The sequence below is a fragment of the Somniosus microcephalus genome, unplaced genomic scaffold, assembly GCF_052327205.1.
Source record: "Somniosus microcephalus isolate GS21.2 unplaced genomic scaffold, FLI_Smic_1.0 unresolved_chr3, whole genome shotgun sequence".
Lineage (NCBI taxonomy): Eukaryota > Metazoa > Chordata > Chondrichthyes > Squaliformes > Somniosidae > Somniosus > Somniosus microcephalus.
Genome location: NW_028225181.1, coordinates 71,108,790 through 71,124,405, shown reverse-complemented (window position 1 = coordinate 71,124,405; position 15,616 = coordinate 71,108,790). Strand labels below are relative to the sequence as shown.

General features: G+C 46.7%; 1 protein-coding gene and 1 long non-coding RNA gene across 3 annotated transcripts in view; one reads left to right on the top strand and one right to left on the bottom strand.

Annotated features, from left to right (window-relative positions):
• The window catches only part of LOC147091941 (uncharacterized), a 142,674-nt gene that overhangs the window by 99,285 nt on the left and 27,773 nt on the right, over positions 1-15,616 (bottom strand). The gene's annotated exons all lie outside the window — the stretch shown is intronic.
• Positions 1-15,616, top strand: part of LOC147091942 (uncharacterized) — a 33,214-nt gene that overhangs the window by 1,669 nt on the left and 15,929 nt on the right. Inside the window, exons 1-2 of one of the 2 annotated variants that reach the window (XR_015075248.1) lie at positions 10,726-10,947; positions 11,049-11,130. This is a non-coding gene — a long non-coding RNA (uncharacterized LOC147091942). Of the gene's footprint in view, positions 1-10,725; positions 10,948-11,048; positions 11,131-15,616 lie in introns of those variants that run through there. The other variant, XR_015075249.1, reaches the window with a different exon arrangement.

Below are 15,616 nucleotides of genomic sequence, written 5' to 3'. Positions count from 1 at the left end.
CCTGGTACCATCCTGGTCAACCTCCTCTGCACCCTCTCCAAGGCCTTGACATCCTTCCTAAAGTGTGGTGCCCAGAACTGTACACAAGACTCCAGCTGAGGCCAAAACCCTGCAGCTGTACAACACCCTGGTTAGACCACACCTGGAGCACTGTGAGCAGTTCTGGGCACCACACCTTAGGAAGGATATATTGCCTTGGAGGGAGTGCAGCGTAGGTTTACCAGAATGATACCTGGACTTCAAGGGTTAAGTTACGAGGAGGGATTACACAAATTAGGGTTGTATTCTCTTAAATTTAGAAGGTTAAGGTGTGATCTGATTGAAGTTTTCAGGATATTAAGGGGAACAGAGGGTAGATAGAGACAAACTATTTCCGCTGGTTGGGGATTCTCGGACTGGGGGCATCGTCTAAAAATTAGAGCCAGACCTTTGAGGAGTGAAATTAGGAAACACTTCTACACACAAAGGGTGGTAGAAGTTTGGAACTCTCTTCTGCAAACAGCAATTGATGCGAGATCAATTGTTAATTTTCAATCTGAGATTGATAGGTTTTTGTTACCCAAAGGTATTAAGAGATATGGGCCAAAGGCGGGTGTATGGAGTTATTTCGCAGATCAGCCATGATCTCATTGAATGGCAGAACAGGCTCGAGGGGCTGAATGGCCGCCTCCTCCTGTCCTATGTTCCTAACTAGTGATTTGTAAAGGTTTAGTGTAACTTCCTTGTTTTTGTATTCAATGGCCCTATTTACAAAGCCAAGTATCCCACACGCTTTCTGAAACCTCACCAACTTGCCGTGGCACTTTCAAAGATTTGTGAATATGGACCCCCAGGTCCCTCTGCTCTTGCACCCCCTCAAAATAGTCCCATTTAGATTATACGGCCTCTCCATGTTGTTTCTCCCAAAGTGCATCACTTCACACTTATCCTCATTTAATTTCATCTGCCTTGTGTCTGCTCATTTCACAGTCTGTCTCTGTCCTCCTGAAGTCTGCTACTACTATGCTCACTATTTACTACGTTGCCAAGTTTTGTATCATCTGCAAACTTCAAACTTGTACACCTATACCCAAGTCCAGGTCAGTTATATATAACAAGAAAAGCAATGATCCTAATCCAGACCCCTGGGGTAATCCACTGCATACTTCCCTCCAGTCAGAAAAGCATCCCTCAGCACTGCTCACTGTCTCCTATCCCTCGGCCAATTATATACCCAAATTACCATCAGCCCTTTAATACCATGTGCTTTTATTTTCCGAGTACGTCTCTTGTGTGGTACTTTACCAAATGCCTTTTGAAAGTCCATAAGAACATAAGAAATAGGAGCAGGAGTAGGCCATTCGGCCCCTCGAGCCTGCTCTGCCATTCAATAAGATCATGGCTGATCATCGATCTCCATATCCCATGATTCCCCTAGAGTCCAACAATCTATCGATCTCAGCCTTGAATATACTCAAAGACTCAGCATTCACAGCCCTCTGGGGCAGAGAATTACAAAGATTCACAACCCTCTGAGTGAAGAAATTCCTCCTCATCTCGGTCTTAAATGGCCGACCCCTTATCCTGAGACTGTGCCCCCTAGTTCTAGACACTCCAGCCAGGGGAAACAACCTCTCAGCATCTACCCTGTCAATCCCCTTCAGAATCTTGTATGTTTCAATGAGATCACCTCTCATTCTTCTAAACTCCAGAGAGTATCGGCCCATTCTACACAATCTCTCCTCATAGGACAGCCCCCTCATCCCAGGAATCAATCTAGTGAACCTTCGTTGCACCGCCTCCAAGGCAAGTATATCCTTCCTTAGATAAGGAGACCAAAACTGTGCACAGTACTCCAGGTGTGGTCTCACCAAGGCCCTGTACAATTGGAGCAAGACTTCCTTACTCTTATACTCCAACCCCCTTGCAATAAAGGCCAACATGCCATTTGCCTTCCTTATTGCTTGCTGTACCTGCACGCTAGCTTTCTGTGTTTCTTGCACGAGGACACCCAAATCTCTCTGAACACCAACATTTGAAAGTTTCTCACCATTTAAAAAATATTCTGTTTTTCTATTCTTCCTACCAAAGTGAATAACCTCACATTTCCCCACATTATACTCCATCTGCCACCTTACTGCCCACTCACTCAGTCTATCTATATCCCTTTGCAGAGTCGTTGTGTTCTCATAGCTTACCGTCCCACCTAGCTTTGTATCATCAGCATACATTACACTCGGTCCCTTCATCTAGGTCATTAATGTAGATTGTAAATAGCTGAGGCCCCAACACTGATCCCTGTGGCACCCCACTAGTTACAGCCTGCCGACCTGAAAAAGGTCTGTTTATCCCTACTCTCGGTTTTCTGTCTGTTAACCAATCCTCTATCCATGCTACTATATTACCCCCAACCCCGTGAGCCCTAATCTTATGTAATAATATTTTATGTGGCACCTTGTCGAATGCCTTTTGGAAATCCAAATATACTACATCCACTGGTTCCCCTTTATATAACCTTTATTATATACCCTGCTTGTTACATCCTCAAATAACTCTAATAAATTTGTCAAACACCATTTTTCCCTTTCATAAAACCATGTTGACTCTGCCGAACCATGTTATGATTTTCTAAGTGCCCTGATACAACTTCCTTAACAATGGATTCCAGCATTTTCCCAACGACTGATGTCAGGCTAACTGGCCTGTCGTTCCCTGTTTTCCCTCTCCCTCCTTTCTTGAATAGCGGTGTTACATTTGCGACCTTCCAATCCGCTGGGACCGTTCTAGAATCTAGGGAATTTTGGAAGATCAAAACCAATGCATCCACTATCTCTTCAGCCACCTCTTTTAGAACCCTAGGATGTAGGCCGTCGGGTCCAGGGGATTTGTCGGCTTTTAGTCCCATTAGTTTCTCTAGTACTTTACATTAAGTTCCTCACCCTCATTAAACCCTCGGTTCCCCACCATCTTTGGTATGCTTTTGTGTCTTCTACTGTGAAGACAGATACAAAATATTTGTTTTAACGTTTCTGCCATTTCCTTATTCCCCATAATAATTTCTCCTGTCTCTACCTCTAAGGGACCAACGTTGTCAGCTATAGCTCAGTTGGTAGCACACTCGCCTCTGGGTCAAAGGGTTGTGGGTTCAAGTCCCACTCCAGGGACTCGAGCACATAAAGCTAGGCAGACACTCCAGTGCAGTGCTGAGGGAGTGCTGCACTGTCGGAGGGGCCGTCTTTCTGATGAGACGTTAAACCGAGGCCCCGTCTGCCCTCTCAGGTGGATGTAAAAGATCCCATGGCACTATTTCGAAGAAGAGTAGGGAAGTTATCCCGGAGTCCTGGCCAATATTTATCTCACAACCAACATAACAAAAACAGATTATCTGGTCATTATCACATTGCTGTTTGTGGGAGCTTGCTGTGTGCAAATTGACTGCCGCATTTCCCACATTACAACAGTGACGCCACTTCAAAAAGTACTTCATTGACTGTAAAGCGCTTTGAGATGTCCGGTGGTCGTGAATGGCGCTATATAAATGCAAGTCTTCCTTTACTTTTGCTACTCTCTTCCTTTTTAAGAACATAAGAACATAAGAAATAGGAGCAGGAGTAGGCCAATCGGCCCCTCGAGCCTGCTCCACCATTCAATAAGATCATGGCTGATCTGATCCTAACCTCAAATCTTCTATCACTCTGCATCCACCCGAACCCATGTGATCTCCCGGGAGAGGCGAAAAACCAGATAAAGACCCAATAGCCAATTTGGGAGAAAAAAATCTGGGAAATTCCTCTCCGACCCATCTAGGCGATCGAAATTCTTCCAGGAGATCACTCTGTCCCTATATTTTCTACAGTACTTACCTTCTGTAAAGGCGATCTCCACCCCAGCCAGGAACAGGAATAAAACCATCTCCTGAAATCTAACAGAATTAGAACACAGTAGGAGCAGAACCAGGCTACACGGCCCCTGGGCCCACTCCAATACCCACAGGGCCATGACCATTCCGAACCTAGACTCATGTCCAATTTCCTGCCCGCTCCCCGTAACCCTTAATTCCCTTTACTTCTAGGAAAATATCTATTTCTGTTTTAAATTTATTTAATGATATAGCTTCCACAGCTTTCTGGGGCAGCAAATTCCACAAACCTACCACCCTCTGAGTGAAGAGGTTTCTCCTCATCTCAGTTTTGAAAGAGCAGCCCCTTATTCTAAGACTATGCTCCCTAGTTCTAGTTTCACCCATCATTGGGAACATCCTCACCGCATCCACCCGGTCAAGCCCCTTCACAATCTTATATGTTTCAATAAGATCGCCTCTCATTCTTCTGAACTCCAATGAGTAGAGTCCCAATCTACTCAACCTCTCCTCATATGACCACCCCCTCATCCCCGGGATTAACCGAGTGAACCTTCTTTGTACTGACTCGAGAGCAAGTATGTCTTTTCTTAAGTATGGACACCAAAACTGTATGCAGTATTCCAGGTGCGCTCTCACCAATACCTTGTACAACTGCAGCAATACCTCCCTGTTTTTATATTCCATCCCCCTAGCAATAAAAGCCAACATTCCATTGGCCTTCTTAATCACTTGCTGCACCTGCATACTAACTTTTTGAGTTTCGTGCACCAGGACCCCCAGATCCCTTTGTACTTCAGTACTTTCCAGTTTCTTGCCATTAAGATAATAACTTGCTCTATGATTTTTCCTGCCAAAGTGCATAACCTCACAATTTCCAGTATTGTATTCCATCTGCCAAATCTCTGCCCACTTACTTAGCCTGTCTATGTCCCTTTACAGGTTTTTTATGTCCTCCTCACTCACTACTTTCCGTCCCATCTTTGTATCATCTGCAAACTTTGATATGTTACACTTGGTCCCCTCCTCCAAATCGTTAATATAGATTGTAAAGAGTTGGGGACCCAGCACTGACCCCTGCGGAACACCACTAGTTACTGGTTGCCAATCTGAGAACGAACCATTTATCCCAACTCTCTGCTTTCTGTTAGAGAGCCAATCCTCCACCCACGCCAGAATATTACCCCCAATCCCGTGATTTTTTATCTTGAGCAATAATCTTTTGTGTGGCACCTTGACAAATGCCTTTTGGAAGTCTAAATACACTACGTCCACTGGTTCCCCTTTATCCACCCTGTATGTTACTTCCTCAAAAAACTCCAGCAAATTTGTCAAACATGACTTCCCCTTCATGAAACTATGCTGAGTTTGTCCTATTAAATTATGTTTATCCAAATGCCCCGTTACTGTCTCCTTAATAATGGACTCTAACATTTTACCAACCACATATGTTAGGCTAACAGGTCTATAGTTTCCAGCCTTCTCCCTACTACCCTTTTTAAATAAGGGTGTTACATTAGCAGTTTTCCAATCTGCCGGGACCTTTGCTGAGTCCAGTGAGTTTTGGAAAATTATTACCAATGCATCCACAATCCCTACCGCTACTTCCCTCAAGACCCTAGGATGCAAGCCATCAGGTCCAGGGGATTTATCCGCCTTGAGTCCCATTATTTTACCAAGTACCACTTCCTTAGTGATTTTAATCGTATTTAGTTCCTCCCCCCCTAGAGCCCCCTGTTTGTCCAGTGTTGGGATATTCTTGAAGCTTTTGATTTAATTATTAAACATTTAAGAAATTATTGCAGTGACAAATGCTGTCTCTGAAACTGCGGGAAATTTGTTTTTAAATAATCTTCTTTAGTGAAGCTGCTGTGGCTCTGCCCCTTTGCCAGGCCCGCTGCCTGCGGCCCCTCTCCCAGATTCCAGCCCCAGCTCTGTGCTGACTGCGGCCCCTCTCCCAGATTCCAGCCCCAGCTCTGTGCTGACTGCGGCCCCTCTCCCAGATTCCAGCCCCAGCTCTGTGCTGCCTGTGGCCCCTCTCCCAGATTCCAGCCCCAGCTCTGTGCTGACTGCGGCCCCTCTCCCAGATTCCAGCCCCAGCTCTGTGCTGCCTGCGGCCCCTCTCCCAGATTCCAGCCCCAGCTCTGTGCTGACTGTGGCCCCTCTCCCAGATTCCAGCCCCGGCTCTGTGCTGCCTGCGGCCCCTCTCCCAGATTCCAGCCCCAGCTCTGTGCTGACTGCGGCCCCTCTCCCAGATTCCAGCCCCAGCTCTGTGCTGACTGAGCTGCTCTCACCTGGGGACAGCGCGTCACAATCGGCCCCAGCGCACCTGAGCTGGAGAGGAGGCCCCGCCCCCTTGCCGCGCCGCCATTGGAGGACCCGGCCCGCCCTCTTCCTATTGGTCAGAGCACCCGTCAGTCAAAGTCCCGGGCCGGCCTCCATCCACCTAAATGGGCCTCTTCCTCTGATGACGTCACAATCGGGCCCCAGCCTCAGCGCCGGGTAGAAAGGTCCCGCCCCCTAGCCGCGCCGCCATTGATTGGAGGACCAGGCCGCCCAGTTCAGTCCTCCCAGCTCAGCCCATTTCCTATTGGTCAGTGCTCCCGTCAGTCACAATCACCTTGCTCCGGCTCACTCCGCCACAGCGCGCGACTGAATCTGCTCCGTCCGGTGTCCGCTGAGGTCCCGCCCGCTTCTCAGGTTTGCTTTTCTCGTATTTTACTTTATAATCTCACTCTCCGCTCCCCCCTCACCTCGATTTAAATCGATTCCCAAACACTTTACTTTATCCGGCCGCTGATTCCGCCTCTTCCCGGGCCCGGCCTTCCGGCTGCGCTCTGCAGGCGCACTGGCAGTCTGGTTTTCTGGTGGGGCCGAATGAGCATGCGCGGCCCCGCCCCTCCACATTTAAAGACACACCCACCACCTCCACATTTAAAGGGACACCCACCCCCCTCCACATTTAAAAGGACACCCACCCCCTCCACATTTAAAGGGACACCCACCCCCTCCACATTTAAAGGGACACCCACCCCCTCCACATTTAAAGGGAGAGCCACCCCCTCCACATTTAAAGGGACTCCCCCCTCTCGTGCGTTCTTCTGATTAAAGGGACAGTGACAATTCCCCCGGCCACCGCACCTTAGCAAGGATGTGAAAGACCTTGAGAGCGGGAAGAGGTTTACGCACTCATCCGATCATGGCTGATCATCCAAATTCAGTACCCGGTCCCTGCTTTCTCCCCATACCCCTTGATCCCTTTAGCCTTAAGAAATATACCCAACTCCTTCTTGAATATATTTAATGAAGTGGCCTCCACTGCCTTCTGTGGTGGAGAATTCCACAGGTTCACCACTCTCTGGGTGAAGAAATTCCTCCTCATTTCTGTCCTAAATGGCCTACCCTTTATCCTTAGACTGTGTCCCCTGGTTCTGGACTCCCCGACCATCGGGAACATCCTTCCTGCATCTAGTTTGTCCAGTCCTGTCAGAATTTTATAAGTTTCAATGAAATCACCTCTCATTCTTCTAAACTGCAGTGAGTACAAGTCCAATCGACCCAATCTCTCCTCATACGTCATTCCTGCCATCCCAGGTATCAGTCTGGTGAATCTTCGCTGAACTCCTTCCATGGCAAGAACATCCTTCCTCAGATAAGGCGACCAAAACTGCAAACAATACTCAAGATGTGGTCTCATCAAGGCCCTTTACAACTGCAGCAAGACATCCTTGTTCCTGTACTCAAAACCTCTCGCTACGAAGGCCAACATACCATTTGCCTTCTTAACTGCCTGCTGCACCTGCATGCTTACCTTCAGCGACTGGTGCACAATAACACCCAGGTCTCGTTGCACTTCCCCTTCTCCCAATCTATTGCCATTTAGATAATAATCTGCCTTCCTGTTTTTGACACCAAAGTGGATAACCTCACATTTATCCACGTTATATTGCATCTGCCATGTTTCTGACCAATCACCCAACATGTCCAAATCATCCTGGAGTTTCTCGACATCCTCCTCACAGCACACACGCCCACCCAGCTTTGTGTCGTCTGCAAATTTGGAGATATTACATCTAGTTCCCTTGTCCAGATCATTTATATATATTGTGAATAGCTGGGGTCCAAGGACCGATCCCTGCGGTACCCCACTAGTCACTGCCTGCCATTCGGAAAAAGACCCATTTATTCCAACTCTTTGCTTTCTGTCTGCCAACCAGTTCTCTATCCAAGTCAATACCTTGCCCCCAATCCCATGTGCCTTAAATTTACATGCTAATCTCTTATGCGGGACCTTATCGAAGGCCTTCTGAAAGTCCAGATACACCACATCCACTGGTTCTCCCTTATCTATTTTACCAGTTACATCCTCAAAAAATTCCAGTAGATTAGTCAAGCAGGAGTTACCTTTTGTGAATCCATGTTGACTTTGTCCGATCCTGTCACTGTTTTCCAAGTGCTCTGCTGTTACATTTTTATATCGGACTCTAACATTTTCCCCACTACCGATGTCAGGCTTACCGGTCTGTAATTCCCCGTTTTCTGTCTCCTGTGGCGGAGCCACCAAGAGACACTGAACAATCTGTAATCATTCCTTTAACCACTCTGTAGTGCAGTTGTGGACTGCACCTTTAAGCTGTGTGTAGGTTCTTGTATTTCCACATGATGACGTCATGACGCCGATCACGTGACCCCCAGTTGGCGCGGAAAACGTGATGACGTCATGACGTCGGTTTCCAGTATTTAAGGGCAGGCTGGGGACGGAAACAGACCTGCTGACCTCTGCTCTTGTAGTTATCAGTTAAAGTATTTTGTTTATTAAAGTTTAATTATTTCGTTTCACTGCGTTGGACTTCGTTATTTGGATAGGAACTTCCGTTCCTACACTACCACCTTTTTTTAATAGTGGGGTAACATTAGCTACCCTCCAATCCATGGGTAATGTTCCAGATTCCATCGAATGTTGGAAGATGACCAGCAATGCATCTACTATTTCTAGGGCCACATCCTTAAGTACCCTAGGATGTAGATTATCAGGCCCTGGGGATTTATCGGCCTTCAAGTCCCATCAGTTTCCCTAACACCATTTCCCTACAAATACTGATTTCTTTCAGTTCCACCCTTTCATCAGACCCTATGTTCCCCGGCATCTCTGGGAGGTTATTTGTGTCCTCCTTTGTGAAGACAGAACCAAAATATATATTTAGTTGGTCTGCCATTTCTTTGTTCCCCATTATAAATTCCCCTGATTCTGACTGCAAGGGACCTACGCTTGACTTCACCAATCTTTTTCTCTTCACATATCTAAAAAAGCTTTTACAGTCAGTTTTTATGTTCCCTACAAGCTTACTCTCATATTCTATTTTCCCCTTCTTAATTAATCTCTTTGTCCTCCTTTGTTGAATCCTAAACTGCTCCCAATCCTCAGGATTATTGCTTTTTCTGGCCAATTTATATGTCCTCTCCTTGGATCTTATGCTATCCCTAATTTCCCTTGTTAGCCACGGTTAAGTCACCTTTTTTGTTTTATTTTTATGCCAAACTGGGATGAACAACTTCTGTAGTTCATCCATGCGGTCTTTGAATGTTTGCCATTGCCTATCCACCGTCAACCCTTTGAGTAACATTCCCCAATCAATCCTACCCAACTCGCGCCTCAGACCATCGTAGTTTCCTTTATTTAAATTGAGGACCCTAGTCTTTGAGTCAACTACTTCATTCTCCATCTTAATGAAGAATTCGATCATATTATGATCGCTCCGACCCAAGGGGCCTCGTACAACAAGATTGCTAATTAATCCTTTCTCATCACATAATACCCAGTGTAAGAAGGCAGTTGAGGCCAATTCATTAAATATATTCAAGAAAGAGTTGAATATATTTCTTAAGGCTAAAGGGATCAAGGGATATGGGGAGAAGGCAGGGACAGGGTACTGAGTTTGGATGATCAGCCATGATCGCATTGAATGGCGGAGCAGGCTCGAGGGGCCGAATGGCCTACTCCTGCTCCTATCTTCTATGTTTCTAAAATAGACTTTGCTTGCTTTGCTGACTCAGCAAACCTCATTTGCTTTGCTGTTTTTTGGCTGACTAAATAAAAGGTTTTTTTTTGGCTGCATGCAGGTATTTAATTGAGTTAGTTCAGGCTTGCTGTCAGTCCTGGCCCTGGTCCCGCCCCTTCCTGCACCTCATTGGCTGACACCGCTGTCAATCGACACCACGAGGGGAAGGGAGGGTGATTGACAGGATGACGATTGATAGAAGCGCCTGCCCGCGCTGTGATTGGTGCAGGGGAAGGCAAGTGGGCGTGTCCGGCCCCCGGGCCGACGTGGGGGAGTCAAAGGCTGGCTGGAGCGCATGCGCAGCCCGCCTCGCACCGTTGGGAAGCTTTTCAAAAAAAAAATTTTCCGAAACAAATTGAAAACACTCATTAATTCCCCGAACCCTCCTCCCCTCTAAAGTGCGATTATTATTATTCTTGGTTTTCCTCATTTGTGCGGCGTGTCTTTTTTTTACCTTGCGGTGGCGTGCGCCGATCCAACCGAACCCATGACGTTGCGTGCTGGCGTCAGCGCGTAATCGGAGTGGGGTTTTGATTGACGCAATGCGCCCACCAATTAGGAGCGGGGAAATCGCTGGGAGGACCGGGCAGGCTGACGGTCCTCCAACCAATGGCGGCGCGGGAGGGGGGCGGGACCTCGGTGGTCTGCGTGCGCCGATCCAACTGACCCTTGGGCGTTGCGTGCATGCGTCATCTCGTAATCGGAGGGGGCGGGGCTGTTTGATTGACGCGAGGCGTCCGCCAATCAGGAGCGCGGAAAACGCTGGGAGGACCGGACGGGCTGACAGTCCTCCAACCAATGGCGGCGCGGGAGGGAGGGGGGCGGGACCTCGGTGGGCTGCAGGCCGTTTTCCTGCTTTCATTTCCTATTTATTTTATTTCCTTTCCAGTTTGAAAAAGGGTTCGACCCGAAACGTCACTCTAATTTCTCTCCCCGGATGTTGCCTGGCCTGCTGAGTTTTTCCAGCATTTTCTGTTGTTATTTCCTGCTTTCATTGTCTGCAGGAGCTGTTAAAGGGAAGGGGAGGAGGCGGGTGGGAAAACCCAGCTTGTGAGTGTCTATTCCTTTCCATTACCTTTATTGCAAGGCTATTCATCAATTGCATTCATTTAAAAATAAGTGAACCTTTTCTCTTTTTCACTTTTATCCAGAACAAAGAGCCCTGGTGCTGTGAACATTTTGGTGGGCAGCCACATTTAAAGGGACATAGACCAGCATTCTTCCTCCTCTCTTGTGAGTATTTGTGGTGGGGGGTGGGTCAAAGGGGACTGCGGCCCCTTTTCAACAAAAAAAATTGCTTGGCCATTTAAAGGGGAATGGGTGCCCCCCAGGTATTTAAAGGGGCAGTGCCTCTTTCTGTATCAAATAATTCATACTTTGGTTCTGTCTTCACAAAGGAGGACACAAATAACCGCCCAGAGATGCCGGGGAACATAGGGCCTGATGAAAGGGTGGAACTGAAAGAAATCAGTATTTGTAGGGAAATGGTGTTAGGAAAATTGATGGGACTAAAGGCCGATAAATCCCCAGGGCCTGATAATCTACATCCCAGGGTACTTAAGGAAGTGGCCCTAGAAATAGTAGATGCATTGCTGGTCATCTTCCAGAACTCGATAGATTCTGGAACAGTACCCATGGATTGGAGGGTAGCTAATGTTACCCCACTATTCAAAAAAGGTGGTCGAGAAAAAGCGGAGAATTATAGACCGGTAAGCCTGACATCGGTGGTGGGGAAAATGCTAGAATCTATTATAAAAGACGTAATAGCAGAGCACTTGGTAAGCAGTGACAGGATCGGACAAAGTCAACATGGATTTACAAAAGGTAAATCATGCTTGACTAATCTACTGGATGTTTTTGAGGATGTAACTGGTAAAATAGATAAGGGAGAACCAGTGCATGTGGTGTATTTGGACTTTCAGCAGGCTTTCGATAAGGTCCCACATAAGAGATTAGCGTGCAAAATTAAGGCACATGGGATTGGGGGCAAGGTATTGACTTGGATAGAGAACTGGTTGGCGGACAGAAAGCAAAGAGTTGGAATAAACGGGTCGTTTTCCGAGTGGCAGGCAGTGACGAGTGGGGTACCGCAAGGATCGGTCCTAGGACACCAGCTGTTAACAATATATATTAATGATCTGGACGAGGGAATTGGATGTAATATCTCCAAATTTGCAGACGACACAAAGCTGGGTGGGAGGGTAAGCTGTGAGGAGGATGTCGTGAAACTCCAGTACGATTTGGACAGATTGGGTGATTGGGCAGAAACATGGCAAATGCACTATAATGTGGATAAATGTGAGGTTATCCACTTTGGTGGCAAAAACAGGAAGGCAGATTATTATTTGAATGGCAATAGACTGGGAGAAGGGGAAGTGCAAAGAGACCTGGGTGTTATTGTGCACCAGTCGCTGAAGGTAAGCATGCAGGTGCAGCAGGCGGTTAAGAAGGCAAATGGTATGTTGGCCTTCGTAGCAAGAGGGTTCGAGCACAGGAACAAGGATGTCTTGCTACAGTTGTACAGCGCCTTGGTGAGACTGCACCTTGAGTACTGTGTGCAGTTTTGGTCGCCTTACCTGAGGAAGGACATTCTTGCCATGGAAGGAGTGCAACGAATATTCACCAGGCTGATACCTGGGATGGCAGGAATGACGTATGAGGAGAGATTGTGTCGATTGGGCTTATACTCACTGGAGTTTAGAAGATTGAGAGGGGATCTCATCGAAACTTATAAAATTCTGTCAGGCCTGGACAGACTAGATGCAGGAAGGATGTTTATGATGGCCGGGGAGTCCAGAACCAGGGGTCATAGTCTAAGGATAAGGGGTAAGCCATTTAGGACTGAAATGAGGAGGAATTTCTTCACCCAGAGAGTGGTGAACCTGTGGAATTCTCTGCCACAGAGGGCGGTGGAGGCCAGTTCATTAAATATATTTAAGAAAGAGTTGGATATATTTCTTGAGGCTAAAGGGATCAAGGGATATGGGGAGAAGGCAGGGACAGGGTACTGAATTTGGATGATCAGCTATGATCTCATTGAATGGCGGAGCAGGCTCGAAGGGCCAAATGTCCTACTCCTGCTCCTATCTTCTATGTTTCTATGTAAGAGCAGGGAGGTTCTGCTTGAACTGTACAAAACACCAGTTAGGCCACCGGCTAGAGTGCTGCGTACAGTTCTGCTCGCCCCATTGCAGGAAAGATGTGACTGCTTGAGACAGGAGATTATGTTGCCAGGACTAGAGAATTTCAGCTACAAGGAAAGATTGTATACATAAAAACATAGAAGATAATCTACATCCTAGTCCAATAGCAAAATACTGCGGATGTTGGAAATCCGAAATAACAGCAGAAAATGCTGGAAAAACTCAGCAGGTCAGGCAACATCCGTGGACAGAAATTTGAGTTGACGTTTCGGGTCGAACCCTTCTTCAAAACTGGAAAGAAAAGATAGATCGGAGGCAGGGCTGCGATCCGACAAAAGAATAAAAGAAACATAGAAGTAAGAAAGAGACAATAAAAGGTATTAGAAGCGAGACGAGATTGTAATAGGCTGAGATTAGGTGTAAAGTGTACTGGCAGGGCAAGAGATAGCTGCCAGGTGTGAGAGAGAAACAAAAGGAAAGACGGGGGGGGGGGAAAGGAGTGGAAAAATTACAAGAAAAAATGAAATGGGGGCCGAGGTTATGATCTGAAATTGTTGAACTCGATATTGAGTCCGGAAGGCTGCAGAGTGCTACATCCTAGGGTACTTAAGGAAGTGGCCCTAGAAGTAGTAGAAATAGCATGGCCGGTCATCTTCCAAAATTCGATAGACTCTGGAACAGTACCCATGGATTGGCGGGTAGCTAATGTTACCCCACTATTCAAAAAAGGTGGTAGAGAGAAAACGGGGAATTGCAGACCGGTAAGCCTGACGTCAGTAGTGGGGGAAATGCTGGAGTCCATTATAAAAGTTGTAATAACAGAGCACTTGGAAAACAGTGACAGGATCGGACAAAGTCAACATGGATTTACAAAAGGTAAATCGTGCTTGACTAATCTACTGGAATTTTTTGAGAATGTAACTGGTAAAATAGATAAGGGAGAACCAGTGGATGTGGTGTATTTGGACTTTCAGAAGGCCCCGCATAAGAGATTAAGACACATGGGATTGGGGGCAAGGTATTGACTTGGATAGAGAAACGTAGAAACATAGAAACATAGAAGATAGGAGCAGGAGTAGGCCATTCGGCCCCTCGAGCCTGCTCCGCCATTCAATGAGATCATGGCTGATCATCCAAATTCAGTACCTTGTCCCTGCCTTCTCCCCATATCCCTTAATCCCTTTAGCCTTAAGAAATATATCCAACTCTTTCTTGAATATACTTAATGAACTGGCCTCCACCGCCCTCTGTGGCAGAGAATTCCACAGGTTCACCACTCTCTGGGTGAAGAAATTCCTCCTCATTTCAGTCCTAAATGGCTTACCCCTTATCCTTAGACTATGACCCCTGGTTCTGGACTCCCCGACAATCAGAAACATCCTTCCTGCATCTAGTCTGTCCAGGCCTGACAGAATTTTATAGGTTTCGATGAGATCCCCTCTCAATCTTCTAAACTCCAGTGAGTATAAGCCCAATCGACACAATCTCTCCTCATACGTCATTCCTGCCATCGCAGGTATCAGCCTGGTGAATCTTCGCTGCACTCCTTCCATGGCAAGAACGTCCTTCCTCAGATAAGGCGACCAAAACTGCACACAATGCTCAAGGTGTGGTCTCACCAAGGCCCTGTACAACTGTAGCAAGACATCCTTGTTCTTGGACTCGAACCCTCTTGCTACGAAGGCCAACATACCATTTGCCTTCTTAACCGCCTGCTGCACCTGCATGCTTACCTTCAGCAACTGGTGCACAAGAACACCCAGGTCTCTTTGCACTTCCCCTTCTCCCAATCTATTGCCATTCAAATAATAATCTGCCTTCCTGTTTTTGCCACCAAAGTGGATAACCTCACCTTTATCCACATTATAGTGCATTTGCCATGTTTCTGCCCAATCACCCAAATCATACTGGAGTTTCATGACATCCTCCTCACAGCATACCCTCCCACCCAGCTTTGTGTCGTCTGCAAATTTGGAGATATTACATCCAATTCCCTCGTCCAGATCATTAATATATATTGTGAACAGCTGGGGTCCTAGGACCGATCCTTGCGGTACCCCACTAGTCACTGCCTGCCACTCGGAAAACGACCCGTTTATTCCAACTCTTTGCTTTCTGTCCGCCAACCAGTTCTCTATCCAAGTCAATACCTTGCCCCCAATCCCATGTGCCTTAATTTTGCACGCTAATCTCTTATGTGGGACCTTATCGAAAGCCTTCTGAAAATCCAAATACACCACATCCACTGGTTCTCCCTTATCTATTTTACCAGTTACATCCTCAAAAAATTCCAGTAGATTAGTCAAGCATGATTTACCTTTTGTAAATCCATGTTGACTTTGTCCGATCCTGTCACTGCTTTCCAAGTGCTCAACTATTACATCTTTTATAATAGACTCTAGCATTTTCCCCACTACCGCTGTCAGGCTTACCGGTCTATAATTCCCCGCTTTTTCTCTACCACCTTTTTTGAATAGTGGGGTAACCTTAGCTACCCTCCAATCCATGGGTACGGTTCCAGAGTCTATCGAGTTCTGGAAGATGACCAGCAATGCATCTACTATTTCTTGGGCCAC